Raw genomic sequence first — 15,571 nt, forward strand, 5'->3', positions numbered from 1 at the left:
CCGGCCTCTCTTCCTCTTGCCCGGGCCTCCCTTTCGTTCCGCGCGTGCGCTCCCCCGTCTCGGGTCCTCGTCCCTTTTCCCGGCCTCTTTACGTCGCCCGCATCTCCTCTTCCGCCGGCGCCCTTTTCCGTTCTCCAGCGGGCACGCCTGATTCCGGAAACCCTGCGCCGTCGCCAAGCGCCCCGATTCTCCCGCGCTGTGGCGGGCCTGTGCGGGCCTTCCCTTGGGTGTGAGCGAACCCGGGATGAATGGACCTGCTTCGCGATGAGGGCGTTAAGGACTGGCTGGTCCAGCGAAGCCCGTAGACTCCATTTATTTTTCAGGCTCCCTCTGTACGTGGGAAGACTGGAGGGAGAAGAAAGCCAGGTGAGGGAATTTTGAAAGAGAAGGGGAGAGGAAGGTACCAGAAGCTGTTACTTCTTGAACATCTTTTCTGCGTTATTGAACGGGGAAAGTATTTGTCTTTTTTTTTCTTTTCTAACGAGTACTCAACATATGCCCTGCGTGTGATACGGTTTTTATAAAGCTTAGCAGGCTTAGAATTCTGTGCCAATCTATGGAGCCAACAGGACTCTCTTCGGAAGACAGCTGAAAAGGAATGCCATTTTCCACTAGGATTGGGATCGCTTTGTCAAAAAGGAGGAACAGAAGGTAGATCTTAGTAAATAAGGGAATAGTCGGGTGGGAGGAGCAGAAAGTGCCGAGAAGGGGAGACGATAAGCAAGTTTTAGGCTATGGAGATGTGGATGGTAGGGAAGAATTGGGAACCAAGTTTGGACCGATGAGAAGTCCAAATATTGAAAGTATTTAATTCCAATTTAATATGAAATGAGCAGCCATTACACTGTTGAGCAGGAAATTCCCTTGATTAAATGATTTGGGAGAATTAGTTTGTAGAGTGGGGGTAACTAGATGTATTGTTTATGCCCTAAATTTGTATATGGTTATATGGTACTGCACAAGTTCTGTGTATTCGTGTATGGGACTGTGGCTTTCCAAGGTTGGCAGCTGTGGCTAAGAGGTTTGGCCTTTAACATTTTTGTGTAGATTCCCTGATGGTATGTATCTTTTTTCCCCCCCATCCCCCCACCTCCCTCCCCTCTAGAACCCTCAGTTTGTTTCTCAGAGTCCATAGTCTCATGGTTTTCTTAAGTTCAAACAAAGTGTGTTTACGGTTGATACTATCTCATGCCTTATCTTTCTGCCAAGCATTTAGTTACTTGCTAGTTCTCAGAATTTACCAGCAAGTTGAGGAGATACAATGTTTTGTTTTGTTTTAAAGATTTTTATTTATTTTTTGACACAGAGAGACACAGCGAGAGAGGGAACGCAAGCTGGGGGAGTGGGAGAGGGAGAAGCGGGCTTCCTGCTGAGTAGAGAGCCTAATGCAGGGCTTGATCCCAGGACCCTGAAATCAGGACCTGAGCCGAAGGCAGACGCTTAACGACTGAGCCACCCAGGCGGCCCTCATCTTCTTTAAATCAGGAAACATAACACAATCCAGTCATAATAGCTGTTGCTCAACAGCTGAAGGACTACCACTAGAAAAGGGAATGACAATCATTCATGTACTCCAACCTTATTTTCACAAAGCCCTTACTATAACTACAGGAGTCCAATACCCCAGTTCCATGTGCTTCTTCATATGTTCTAAGCTCGTTTGCGTATCCAGACCTTAATGGGTCTGCTCTCTGGCTCTACCCTCTTCTGTACATCTAATCTCTTTCATTCCTTCAACGTGTACCTCAGATCTATTTTTTCCACAAAGCTTTCATCACTTGCCCTAGTAATACATTATCTCTTAATATATCAGAATCTCATGGTCTTTTATTCTTTATTTTTATTTTTTTTAATTTTATTTATTCATTTGACAGAGAGAGACACAGCGAGAGAGGGAACACAAGCAGGGGGAGTGGGAGAGGGAGAAGCAGGCTTCCCGCGGAGCAGGGACCCTGATGTGGGGCTCGATCCCAGGACCCTGGGATCATGACCTGAGCCGAAGGCAGACGCTTAACGATGGAGCCACCCAGGCGCCCCGGAGATACAATGTTTTAAAAGTTTTTAGAATACACACACTATCAAAAGAGGTCCAAAGCACCTTAGGGATTTGGAGGAGGGAAAAGAGGTTGGCAACTAGTGAAAACTCAAGGAAGGTGGCCCCAAAAGAGGGCATTTATGCATTTTCAGTACTATGACTAATATGCTAACAGATAAAACAGCATTTCTTTTTTATAATTGTGCTTAAGTAGTGCCTTTTTACCCATAGCTATGCGAGTGTAATAGGAGAGAATGGGAATTTGCAATGAGGTGTCCGGTGTCAGGTAGTGTAACGGAACCAACATGAGTTCTCTCTTTGGTGAATCAGAAACTGCACAGGTTGACAAAGAAAACTTTTATTTACAGCAAATGAGATCGTGGGGAATGGCTTCCAAAACCGTGACTCCCTGAGAGCGGCTGAATGAATTCCTTTTGTTTAGGGTTAGAAGGAATATTTAGATAAGGAAGCCTTGTCATCCTATGTACAGGTAGGCATAAGGTCATGCATAGCCTAAGGAAACATGCCTATGTATACATTATGTGTTATGCAGAGGAGGCTGAGGCTCCTCCTTGGGTGGAGATTTTAGTATTATAATGAGGTAAAGATCATTGTAGGTCATTCTAGAGGTCACTCCATGGTCCATCTGTGTAGGCACAAGTCAGATTTAGCTTAGATGGTCTGGCGGGTCTAGGCAGGTGGGATGGCAGGAGGTCTTGTCTGGGAAGTCCCCATCCCCTGGGGAGTAGTGTTGGGTTTCCTTTGCCTGAGTCAAAAAGAAAGCTGGAAAGAAGAGCTTAGGGAAAAATATAAGACAAAAGTAAGTAAGTATGAGCAAGTGGGCAGTAAAGGCCAGGTCTTGGGGCCAAGCCCATATATTGGAACCTATTTTGAGGTTAAACTACAAAAAAAGAAGTTAAAGTTTAGTGAGTACAAGCAGGTGGGAGCTGGGAGGGCTGAGACCAAAATATCTGGTACTTGCTTCCCATATCCTGTAGAAAGAGGGAAAGTTTTTCTATTTCAAGACCTAGTCTTTCTCATTTCTTTTCTAGTAGCATTCTGATTACTCATCTGTATGTATAGCATTTCAGTACTTGCACATACAACCTAGTGTCAAAATACCTTTTACTATAATAATGGTTGTGCCAAACCACAAACTAAAAGGTAGTGCACTGTAATATTAGCAGGTCGTACCTAGTTATTTTATAACTGCTGGCTCAATAAACAAATACTGGATGACAATTTCTTTAAACATTTGCTTTTTCATAAAATACATATCCAGGTATTCTCCGCCTCCTTCACTTGACTGTTAAACTGCTTTCTTCCTTTTACTCCATATCATGTTATAGTGAAAACTTTTCAATACAGATATCACCCACTATCTAAAAGTTACCATTAGGGGCACCTGGGTGGCTCAGTCGTTAAGCATCTGCCTTCGGCTCAGGTTATGATCCGAGGGTCCTGGGATCGAGCCCCGCATTGGGCTCCCTTCTCCGTGGGAAGCCTGCTTCTCCCGCTCCCACTCCCCCTGCTTGTGTTCCCTCTCTCACTGTGTCTCTGTCAAATAAATAAATAAAATCTTTAAAAAAAATAATAGAAGTTAACATTAAACCTTTCATAAGCCAAAATGGCATAAAGCAAAGAAGAAATTACTGTTTATTTATGGGAAATTTTTTGAGCAACCCCAGACCCAAAAAGTAACCTCTCTTGGGCTTTTTTGATACCTAGAATACATCTTATTAACAGATGCACAAAATAAATTGAGATAAAGCACATGATGAGGGATAGGAGCAGAAAAATGTTCACCTTTAGCCCAGAAGGTTGACCTATAGTCTGTATAGTTCTCATAAGGATCAAATACAGGATCCTTACTGGTTGCTACATTCTTAAAGGCCTCATGACTGCCTGAACATCTCACTGATAGTTTGTTCATAGCGATTTTCATCCAAGGGATGCCTCTGGTCCCTTTAACAGTAGGAACCTCTGACATATCCTGCGTGGGATGCCACCTGGGGATTGGGGGTGGGGGGTTTTCTTGGTAAAGCACCTTCTTCTCTCAGTCCCCAAGGTCTCTCTCTTGGGATGCCTTTTAACCTGCTGGAAACAATTCAGATTGCTAGATTTAAGGAAAAATAAGACTCATCTTCTATAGCACTGTATGACCTCAATACTCCTTAGGAGACAAGGAACAATGGCCTATTAAGCTTCAGTATGATCTATCAGTTAGATTTCTTCTACAGGAAACAGGGCAAATGGACTGAGGTACTCTGCAGGCATTCATGACCCTAAATCAGGATCCCGACCTATGGGCCTCTTGCAGAATGTGTTTGGCCACTACCAAGCTACTAAACCCCCTTCCAACATTGGATGATGATTATCTAAATAGGCCTCCTCCTCCTCCTAATAGACCCAGCTTGCCAAAGGAATCACAGGCCATCCCTAATGAAGGGGACGCTGACTTTCTCACTGTTCCTTCTCCTAATAGACCCAGGTAACTCTTATTGTATGTGGGGGCTTCTCCCTCATTCATTTCCCAGGTTAATGGCTATGATAATTGGAGTCAGTTGTCTGTGGTTAGGCTACCTCAGGACAGGGACCTTAAGGAATATTCCCAAGCAGCTATTGAAACTCCTCTGGTTTCAGGGAAGTTCCCTGTCTCTTCTGGTCTGACATGGAATGCCTATTTTCACCTTTTGTTGGTGGGGAAAAAAACAAACTTATCTGTTCATCTGTCTGAGCTGATAAGCTTTAGGATGATGAGTCCTCTTTATCCTCCCTGTGGCCTTTCATCCACTTGCAGCCTTGCTGGCCACACCTCACCTCTTCTGCCTCGGGTTCCTCCTCCTGTTTCTGCACCACCATGGGTATGGCCTGTGTAACCGCTCCTAGACCATCCTCAGTGCCTCCAGCACCATCAGCTCCTACTCTTCCTACCCTCACTATCAAGGAGTGAGAAGCACCCCTCCTTAGACTTAAACTGACCACTTCAGATTTCCCCACCAATGCCCCAGGTAAAAATTGACAGTGGGGAATAAATTAATTGAATTTTGGCAGATACAGGTGCAACATATTCTATATTAAAGCTAATTTGAGTTTGTTGGTTTCATTAAGATAGACATATCTTTGGAGTTGTCAACATTAAGTATAAAACTTTCATCAAGGTTTACTAAAGTTCAAATAGGCTTGTGTTATCTCTTGCAATTTGTCAACAAAATATGACGTAAAATGGTGGTTAATTTTGTCTGTCTCAAAGTTTTCACAGGTAGGGCGCCTGGGTGGCTCAGTTGGTTAAGCGACTGCCTTCGGCTCAGGTCATGATCCTGGAGTCCCGGGATCGAGTCCCGCATCGGGCTCCCTGCTCCGCAGGGAGCCTGCTTCTCCCTCTGACCCTCCCCCCTCTCATGTGCTGTCTGTCTCTCTCATTCTCTCGGTCTCAGATAAATAAATAAAATCTTAAAAAAAAAAAGTTTTCACGGGTAATTGTTAAAATAGCTTTCAAAATCTTCAGTGGCCTGAAACTTGGCAGTTTTACTTGGATGATGGGTTGGATTGAACTCACCGGCTGTCTGACTCTTCCAAATGAGATAAGATACTGAAACATTGATTATTGAACATAAGGTTTATCTGTTTTTGGCTTCTTATTGAAGAGAAACTGAGGCTACTTGGGTCTGTTGGTAAACATGCTTTATGCTTTATTAAAAGATTATACTATGGAAAAACATGTTTTTAGAAATTATTAAATGTATTTATAAATTTGCCAATCTAAAGAATTCTGGCGTTATTTTCAGTTCACAATTGGTTATACTTAATTTTCACTGGAGACTAAGGATTCTAAGAGTTAAAATTCTGGTAAATGCAATTAAGACTGATGGAAATAAGGAAAGCACTCTGTATGTAGGACAGTAGGAGATACATAAGAAAGATATAAGAAATTACAATATATTATGTTGAAAGAAAAAGTAATTTTGTCCTAGAATGAGACTGGTTGTTTGGAAAGAAAGGGCTTAGGACAAAATCTGAATGCAAAAGAAAGTTGTACAAAGTTTGTGAAGGAAAGCTTAGAAAAGAATTTTATGTATGGTCAGGACTAAGGTTGAAATGAATGGATTTTAAAAGTACACTGGTATAAGATTGAGATTCTGCTTTTCTCTCTCTGTTAAAAAGTCAAAAGTTTTTCTTGGATTATTGGTCTGCTCTTCATAAGAAAATGTAAACAAAATTTGGGTTGTTTTTTTTTTTTCTCTTTTCTTTCTGCCCAGCAAACCAAAGCTTCTGTATTTTGTTTTTGTCAGGCCTTTGATTACTTAAGAAAGTTAAAACTTCTCAATGTTAAAGGAGCTAAGTTTTACTAACAACTATCTAACTTCCTGTAGAATTCCTTATTGCCATCTTGGTTAAATACTAATATTAAATTTATAATGATCTGTAATTCTATTTAGGCATGTGCTTTAAAACTTTCTGACGTTTTTAACGAATTTCCTGAGATTTAAATGGCAAATGAAGTCTTTGTGACTAATTAGGCTTGTTTATTTGGTATGTAAAGTTACTTGGAAAGCACTGTCAAACCAGTGATGATATCCCTTGGGTTATATTGTATGGGTAAATGCTAAAACTATTCAAGAAAATATATGAAATTTTTGAAGTTTTAATATGTCCTAATATAAGGTCATCACTTAATATTCTGATTATCGAAGTGTTATGTATCGTAGAAATAACTGGATTTCCTGTCAGCTACATTATAATGAACTCTCATATCAGATCTTTAACCATGTCCACTTCCAAGGTTTTTTGTCATTTATACTTATTGTTCTGATGCTCTTAAAAAATGAATTTTGTCTTCAAGGAGATTCATGCAAAGGACTTTTTATTGACAAATACAGGTGTTTGATATCTTTAAGCTCATAAAACTGAACTGGATAAAAATTTCCAGTTAACTAATGGGAAAGCTGCATTTAAGCTGAACAAAAATTAATAACATGGGACTAAATGAATTGAGAAAGATGATTATAGTTTTTATGACTCTTGTTTGAAACATTGCTGGTTCTCTAATGTATGTTCTTTCAGATTAAGGAAGTTTTCTCTTAAGATATCTGTGACTTATGCAAATATGATAAAATATTCCTTTGCAAACAAATCGAAACATCTAACCTTTCTCCCTACCTGAACCCTCCAGAATTCAGAAACTCTCAGTAGGTTTCCATGGCAATTATAATTATTTGCATAATTTTGATGAGAACCTATTCTCCTTGTAACAGGACATCATTTGGAAACATTGGTTATATTACTTTGACTGGAATGTCATATTTGAGAGGGACATGCATTGACTCAGATATGACCAGAGAGCTTTAAGGAATTAGGGTTGACTTTATGGAACCAATAGAGCCCCCTTGGAAATGTTAGCCTGATACCTTGCTTACAGAGTTCCCAGCAGCCTTACCAGGTGAGTAAAGAATGTCACTTCCTGGCAAGTGCAGGAACCTCAGGATATTTGGGGGACCTGGAAAAGAGGAATACACCCAAATCTACTGGTATTGCAGACAAGTCTAATGACAAGTATTTGGCTTGGCTCTGGCCTTGAGAGGCTATTGAAAGTTCAGTCAATACAAATTTCCAGCGAAGCAGATTTTAAAGGATCTATATGATCAACCACTATTCTTGCTGACCTTATGTAAATAATTAGGCCAAGTTTGTTAAACTGGACTTGTTTTACAGACAAATTAGTCTTGATTTGGCTATCTTTGGAAATAAAGGTAAATTTAGAAAAAAAAATTATTTTTCAATAATGTATTCTTATGAATGTTAGATTCTAGTTTTGATTAATTGTCATAAATGTTTGCCTAAGCTAGACAAGTTGAGGTAAACTTTAGAGAGATTGCCATAATAACTCATATATAGACAATCTTCCTGCTTGTTACTCTGTGGAGATAATAAAAGGAACCCCATGGACATGATTATTTAAACAGCTGGACAGGGGCTCCTGGGTGGCTCAGTTGGTTAAGCGTCTGCCTTCGGCTCAGGTCATGATCCCAGGGTCCTGGGATCGAGCCCCGCATCGGGCTCCCTGCTCCGTGGGAAGCCTGCTTCTCCCTCTCCCAGTCCCCCTGCTTGTGGTCCCTATCCCTCTGTGTCTCTTTCTGTCAAATAAATAAATAAAATCTTTAAAAAAAAAAGTTTTAAACAGCTGAACAATGAGATGGGCTCCCCAACAATTGTGTAACTCAGCTGTCACCTTGATCAATTCTATGTGGCTGGAATAAAAAGTTGCTCCTTAAAATCCAGAACATACCCCACTCCATGGGGTTAACTATGGACTTACGGAAATAATCGTTGGCCCCACCCTCCTTATAATTGGATTGGATAATACACTTGGGGATGCCCTTTTCTCCTGGGACAAATCATCTCCCACTTGCCTGTGATTCCTTGTAATTAAGATATTAAGATTAGACATCACACAAAGAAGGCTTCTTAATGGTTTTATCCCTTAGCCATATTTGTCCTGGGAGTCAGTGTCTATCGATGTAAAATTACAAGTAGAGGCTTTAGCCAAGCATACAGTGGCCACCTTTAACCAGACCCAAAATGAAGTCACCCACAAATTCGAAAAGTGGCCCTCCAAAACCTAATGACCCTTGATATCCTAACTGCAAGTCAAAGAAAAAGTTATTATGCTAATATTGAGACTATGTTGTGTATAAATCCCAGATGACTGCTAATGTATCCAAAGTTTTAGCACACATGCACACCACATCTAAATGGTAACTCTTTTTACATCAGAAATGTAATGTTTTATTTAGTGTTACAACTTTGGTCTTTCTGATTCACACAGAAGAAACTCAACCAAGAAGAAATTCTTCTTCAGTTTTAACCATTATTTTAAGATTTGCCTACCGGGATGATAACTTTTTAAATTTTATAGTAAGCTCCCATTCAATAGAATTAGACTGTCACCTGAGAAATTTAGTTGAGAGTTGACTACTCACTCAATGAACATTCTGTTTGCATAAAGCATTTGCTCTAGTATGGAAACGGTAGGGTCAATATTTTATCTATAAAGACATGTTGGGAATCAATCTTTAAATTTTAAACTGTAGCTGTCAACAAGTTAATTATTTCAGAATTACCTGTTGAGCAATCAACTACTAAAGCGAAGCCTTATTTCAGTATGATTTTAGGGTCTTTCAGGTCCTAAGAGGCCCTGTCCTGGGCACTGAGAATTCAATGGTGAACAAAGATATGATTGCAGTTGTCTAGGAGGAGGGCATGACAAACTGAAGCAAATAGTCAAAATATGATTACTGTGGAGAAAAAAGAAATAGAGAGGGATTTTTTCCCCGTACATTTTAGTTTATTTTAATTGTCAGTAAATAGATGAACATGAAGGTTAGGATGACAAAACAAATAATTTTCCTTTCAACATCTACCTGAATTCCCAATGAATAAACTGCACACAAAGTTTTACTTAATGATTTATAAACATAAGAAAAGTAACTGTTTACTGAGCACCTACTATATACCAAAGTGACATACATGAACTCTAATTGGTGACAGGACCAAAGTAGGCAATTGCTGTTTTTCATACAAACTTGAGTTTCAGCCTTCACTCCCCCACCCCCAATCACCTTGCCACCTCGGAGTCTCCACTGTATGGAAATCATCTCAGCACATCTCAAGGGAGGTGTCACTGATTTCATTTTATAGATGAGGAAACTGAGGTTAGGTGGTTAAATAAATTGCCAAAGGCCTCACAGCTTCTAAATGCAAAAGTTAAAACTCGAACCCAAGTCCTGTGGGTTACCTTCTTTACAGTGCTTCCATAATTATGTTTCTCTTTTGTATCTATACTGAATACTGAGCTATATTTAAAAAAAAAACAAAAAAAAAAAACTTTCTCCATTTGGTTTCTTATACCATTTTTAGAGCTTCTTCTACCTCATTTTTTTTCTTTACTCAGATTTATGTCTGAGTGAAAAAGAAGAAAGGGTATTTTAAGACAGCCAGCAAACCTTTCTGACTGCGTGGCTACACAGTCAGGCTGATGTAGAGGTGAGGAGTGAGAGAGCAGAGTGTTCAAAACTGATATTCCCAGTGTTAGGTTCAGTATTCTTAATTCCTGTTTTATATTCCCTGTGCAGGTCCCGGGCCAGTTGGTCCTCAAATTCCTTTCTTCGTCTGGCTCTGTTTTGCAGACGAATGAACTCCACTGCCAGTTGGTGCATTGCCAGCGTGGGACAGCGGAGAGAAACTGAAGTCTGAGAGGAAGTGGCTAGACGTGCTCTGCTCCATCTCCCTGAGGGCGGTGCCTTGATTGGCAGCAGTTGTGTTTCTTAATGGCACTCCAGCTCCGGAAAGGTGACCTGGCCCCTGTGCTCTGACAGTGCTGCCTCTGCCTTTTGTCCCTTCAGGCTGAGATGGGGGAACTAGTGGTTGGCCATTGTTGCTAGCCTCTGGATGGCCTGGCTGTCCTGTTGGGCTTCTTAGTTTTTCATCTCCTGTGTAACCATTCCCCCACCATAAAGTCCTGCTGTTTTAAAAATTCAGGTGGTTTTTCATATGCTATCATTTTTATGTGGGACATTAAAAAAAAACAAATGAATAAACAAAGAAAAAGCAGAAACAGACTCATAAATACAGAGAACCAGCTGATGGTGGGCAAAGGGGAAGGGGGGATGGGCAAAACAGGTGAAGGGGAGTGGGAGATATAGGCTTCCAGTTATGGAATGAGTAAGGCAAGGGGCTAAATGCACAGCATAGTCCATGGTACTATAATATAGTCCATGGTATTGTAATAGTATTGTATGGTAACTGACGGTAGCTACTACATTTGGGGTGAGCGTCGCATAACAGAGAGAGTTGTTGAATCACTATGCTGTACACCCGAAACTGATGAAACATTGTGTGTCAACTCTATTTCAATTTAAAAAAATAAATAAATAATTCAGGTAGTTTTTGTTTTCCTGATTGGATCTTGACATTTACCCAAAACACTTTATACTTCATTATAAAGATCTGTGCACTTGTGATTATATATTTAATAAATATATATTTAATAAATATACTTCATGCACTTGTGAGTGTATATTTAATAAATGTCTCCTTAGCCAAACTCTATGTTTCATGAGGGCAGAGACCATGCCTGTCTCCTTCACCCCTGTATTACAGTAATTGCCAGGTGAGAGGTATTTAATACTTATTTGTGGGATGAATGAATGGATGAATAAGATGAGTCGTAAAGTTTTTCTTTCCTCAAAGCTCCTGTCACCTCCTCACTTCTTATTCTTGCCCTGAAATAACAAGGTAAAATAACAACAAAACAAGCTAGTTCTTCTGTACTTACTGACACATCCTCATGTCATTCAGGAAAAGTCAACTCACCCACAAAAATCAAGTAACATCTGCCCAAATGATTAAAATAAAAGTGGAACACTTTTAAGTACCAAAGAACAAAAGAAAAACTTTGTGAAACCAACTTGAGAAGCCGATTGTGGGGAGTTAAACCTGATGTGGCTTTATAGAACCAGAGAAAACCAAGTGAGCACTAAACCAGCTTTATTTTAACTGGAAACTTGTTCTTTTCTGTCATCTTTTTCTGCCAAATGGTTTGAATTTGAGTGAATCATACCAATGACTCAAATGTTTTGGAAGGCATTACTATTTATCAAAGTCAGTAGGAGAGAAGGGAGAATTTATTTTGAGATTTCAGAAATCTTAAAAGATGTATTAATTTGTAAGAGTGCAAAGTCATGTGTGCACTCTCTAGAAGTCACAATTTGGACCTGCTCCCGTAGATTTTTCAGATCTGTTTTCATGGAAGCAGAGCCAGCTGTGTATCTTCCTGACTTTTATGGACTACCTTCTAGCCTTCTTTCTTTTCCTTCTTTATGAGGACAGCAAGAGGGCCACATGGCAAGGGTGGGGAGAGGGAAGGAGGGAGTTATGAGTTCAGTCTTTTGCTTGCCATGGTTTTGAGAAAATAATTCAATTCCTGCAAAAAGAAAGTGGAAGAAAGTGATACTTCAATACTTGAAGGAGGCCAAAATCATTTAGCCAGCACCAAAAAACAATGAGCTGAAAATGATCTCTTTGTGTAACGAAATTGCCCAATATTAAATATTTTTCTGGAATCCAAATTCTCTTATGTAATGTGTCTTAAATGCTACTCTGGAGTGTTCTTATGATCAGCTTAAGGGACAGAGAACTTCCAGCTCTTCTAATTTAAATACAAAATTAAAATAGGTGCACTACATATAGCCCAGAGAATAGCATACCCACAGCATGGCATATACAAACAGCCTTGGTATATAGCCACAGTGGATCCATTTAAAACAGGAGGCATGAGGCAATGGAAGAATGGCAAAACAAATATTTAATATTTTGTTGTTTAAGTTCCATTTTTAAAGAATTTCCACTACATTTTATCATAAAACTCAAACAGACAAACATGAACGGGTTTAAAGAAAGTTTCAGTCATATAATAATTGCTGGCTCTGCTTTAACTTCCAAAGCAATCAAACAACTTTTGAATCTCTAGAGCATAGTAGGCAATGGCAATTCAACTTTTTTGGCTGGTATATATATACCACACATAGAAGGGGTTTAACAAATAAGTATCTTTCAGATTAAGACATGGTAAATATGTTACAGGAAAAATTCTCACCAGTGGGTTCATTAAGCTACATGACAGCAACAATTGAAGATGTTGGCATCTTTGTGATCCCTTTTATCTTGAAGATTTCCCACAGAGTGGTTGTAAGGATTAGGTGGAATAAGGTATGTAAAAATTGCCATGTGAACTAGAAGTGTCTTCCCAGGTATTATAAAAGATTAACTTGGGCCCTGAGCTGTGAGTGGGGAGCAGGCCACACATTGTTCTCCAGAAAGGGGACCTCTTGAACTCTAGGACTTGGAATCATTTCAACTATTGAATCTCTGTGTTTCTTAACCCATCTGATTGCAGCACGTATCTCAGTCACGTGGCTCTGGAGAGGGAAGAGGGAATTTGTGCAACACATATGGGTGAGAGGTAGCAGCAGAGCAGTGGAAAAGAGGGAGGAGAACCAAGATTTCATTTTTAAACGATGGCTTATATTTATCCCCTGACCCACTAAGCAGCGGGGTGTTGCCTCATCTGAGGTTATGCAGTATTTTGTCCATCCCTCTCCTCAAGGGTGTGTGATATCCTTTTTTTAAAAAAAAAGATTTTATTTTTAAGTAATCTCTCCACCCAGCATGGGGCTCAAATTCACCACCCTGAGATCAAAAGTCACCTGCTCTACCGACTGATCCAGCCAGGTACCCCAAGGTCATGTATTATCCTGATGGCTATTTCTCCCAACAGAACTGGGCATCTTGAGGACCAAATAAATATTTGTCACATGAATAAAAAAGCTGTTTCAAAATTCCCTAGTTTCCAGACTAACCAACTTTGAGGCCCACAGTCAAAATGAAGAGCATTTAGTAATTTCACAAACTCTTGATTACACATTTTGTTTTCTTCTAAAAAGTCACTATGCTAGATACAGGCAAAAACATGATTTACTTGTACAGTCCTTAGCCTTGAGGAATTACAAATGTAGTAAAGGAATTAGATTTATAATTACAAATTATCCCAAGTTAGGAAATCATAGAACACTTAAAATTGGGGTATCCTGTGAGTCTGAGTCTTAAAGGGAAGTAGTATATTACTAGGCTAAAGAGTGGAGAAAAAGGCATTTCAGATACGGAAGGGGACATGCAAAGACATGGAAGGATCCAGTAGTATGGTTCATGCAGAGAACTGGAAACGAAGCTCTACAGCTGAAGTAGGGAAAATTTCAGGACCCCTCAATGCCTACTGAGCTGCCTGCATGTCTCTATCATTCTTGACTGCAGTTGTTGAGGATTTTAGAGGGTGGCAGATTGGATTACTGACCTTCTTTATTTCTCCCTGTACCCACCGCTTTGCTATTTGCTTAAAAAACTTATTCAAAAGCAATGCCTTTCCCAGCTCCTTTACTTTGGCCAGTGTGGTAAGAGTAGATGTAAACCAGGCAGGAGCTTGAAATGCCCTGGAGAAGGAGGGGTTTGCCTTTTTGAATTTTTGCTCTTCTATTCTACTATGGTGAGAGCTTCCTGAGTGTGGCTGCTGCCTCTTTTGCCTGGACTTCAAAATGACCACACAGCAGAGCCACACCATCTGACCAAGGATCCAGGAGTGCAATAAGTACTGATTGCTGTATGCCACTGAGATCTTGTGGTTCTTCTTATGCAGTGTTGTTGCAGTAGTGAACTGACCCCGAGCATGTAACACCTCTTTTTGCAGCCTCATTTCAGAATCAATTGAGAGAGAAGGAGGGCAGGAGAGAAAGTGGGTGAGAGACGGGGAGTGAGAGAGGGAAGGGGGTAGGGAAAGAGCAAAGGGGGCAGACAGAGAGCAAATATCTCCTTTATTATGAAAATCCTACCTTGGAGGATGAGGCTTAGGGGTATTTGAACACTGGCTTCCTGATACAGACCCTAGAATCACACGGTTCTCCTGATCCAGCTACAGCACATTTTGCACACAGAGGCTGAGCCTTTTTCTTGAAACTCTGCCAGGCCAAGAAAAGCAGAATGGCTGTATCTGGCAGACAGATCCCAAAGGCAGAAGGATGGGAAGGGTGAAATATCCATATCCAGAGCCCACTCTCAGGTTTACCCATAAGATCATTTATATCTATAAAAGTGCCTAGTTACTGCCACTTCTCAGGGTTATATGAGTTAAATTAAAAAAAATAAATAAAGCTCAATAAAGTGCCTGATTTAGACTGCTCAACAAACTTACTTGCTCACATTCTTTCCCTACCCTCTCTTGCCTTTTTTTGTCTTTGTTTATCTATTTTTTCCTCTTCCTTTTGATTTTCTTCCTGTCCCTCCATCTTTCCAATTCAACTCTAAATTAATGATACTGTATACTCTGTTGTATTTTACCAACTACATGTTCCTTAATTTACAAACTTCATGTATAAAAAAAAACATGTATTTCCTTCTATAAACATAGATCAAATTAAATTAAATTCCTTTCAAAAATTGGTTTGGATATTCAATTGATCTTTATGGGGTCATTTGGTCTTAACTATAAAAACTTCCATCTCCTCAGTATGTTACTGTCAAATTTCTTATAGGTTTTCTATTTTTCACTTGTGGTTAGGTTTTATAAAGAACACACTTATACTAATTTAATATGTGCCTGAGTTTATCATGCTTTCAATTTCAAATCTTTTCAGATTACATACTGGAGCAATACGGAGGTCACTAAACAACCCTGTTGTGTCTCCATTTTCAATGTTCATCTTTTTTTTTTTTTTTTTTTTGGGTGGAATTTAAACATTGATGTTGAGGAACTTACACCAAAGAAAAATGAAAAAGCTCAGCATTGGACCTAGGTGATGTAGTTAGTGGCAGGCAGACAGGCAGGCAGGAGGGGAGAAAAGGAAAGGAAAGGAAGGGAAGGGAAAGGAAGGGAAGGGAAGGGAAGGGAAGGGAAAAGGGAAGGGAGGGGAAAAGGGAAGGGAGGGGAAA

General features: G+C 40.0%; 1 long non-coding RNA gene across 1 annotated transcript; it reads left to right on the plus strand.

Annotated features, from left to right (window-relative positions):
• The first annotated feature begins 31 nt into the window (after nucleotides 1–31).
• Nucleotides 32–10,645, plus strand: LOC118000723. The gene is made up of 2 exons (XR_004676539.1): nucleotides 32–366; nucleotides 10,168–10,645. It is a non-coding gene; the product is annotated as an uncharacterized LOC118000723 (long non-coding RNA).
• Nucleotides 10,646–15,571: the final 4,926 nt, after the last annotated feature.

Source organism: Mirounga leonina, unplaced genomic scaffold (assembly GCF_011800145.1).
Source record: "Mirounga leonina isolate KUSES-001 unplaced genomic scaffold, KU_Mleo_1.0 Mir_53, whole genome shotgun sequence".
Classification (NCBI taxonomy): Eukaryota; Metazoa; Chordata; class Mammalia; order Carnivora; family Phocidae; genus Mirounga; species Mirounga leonina.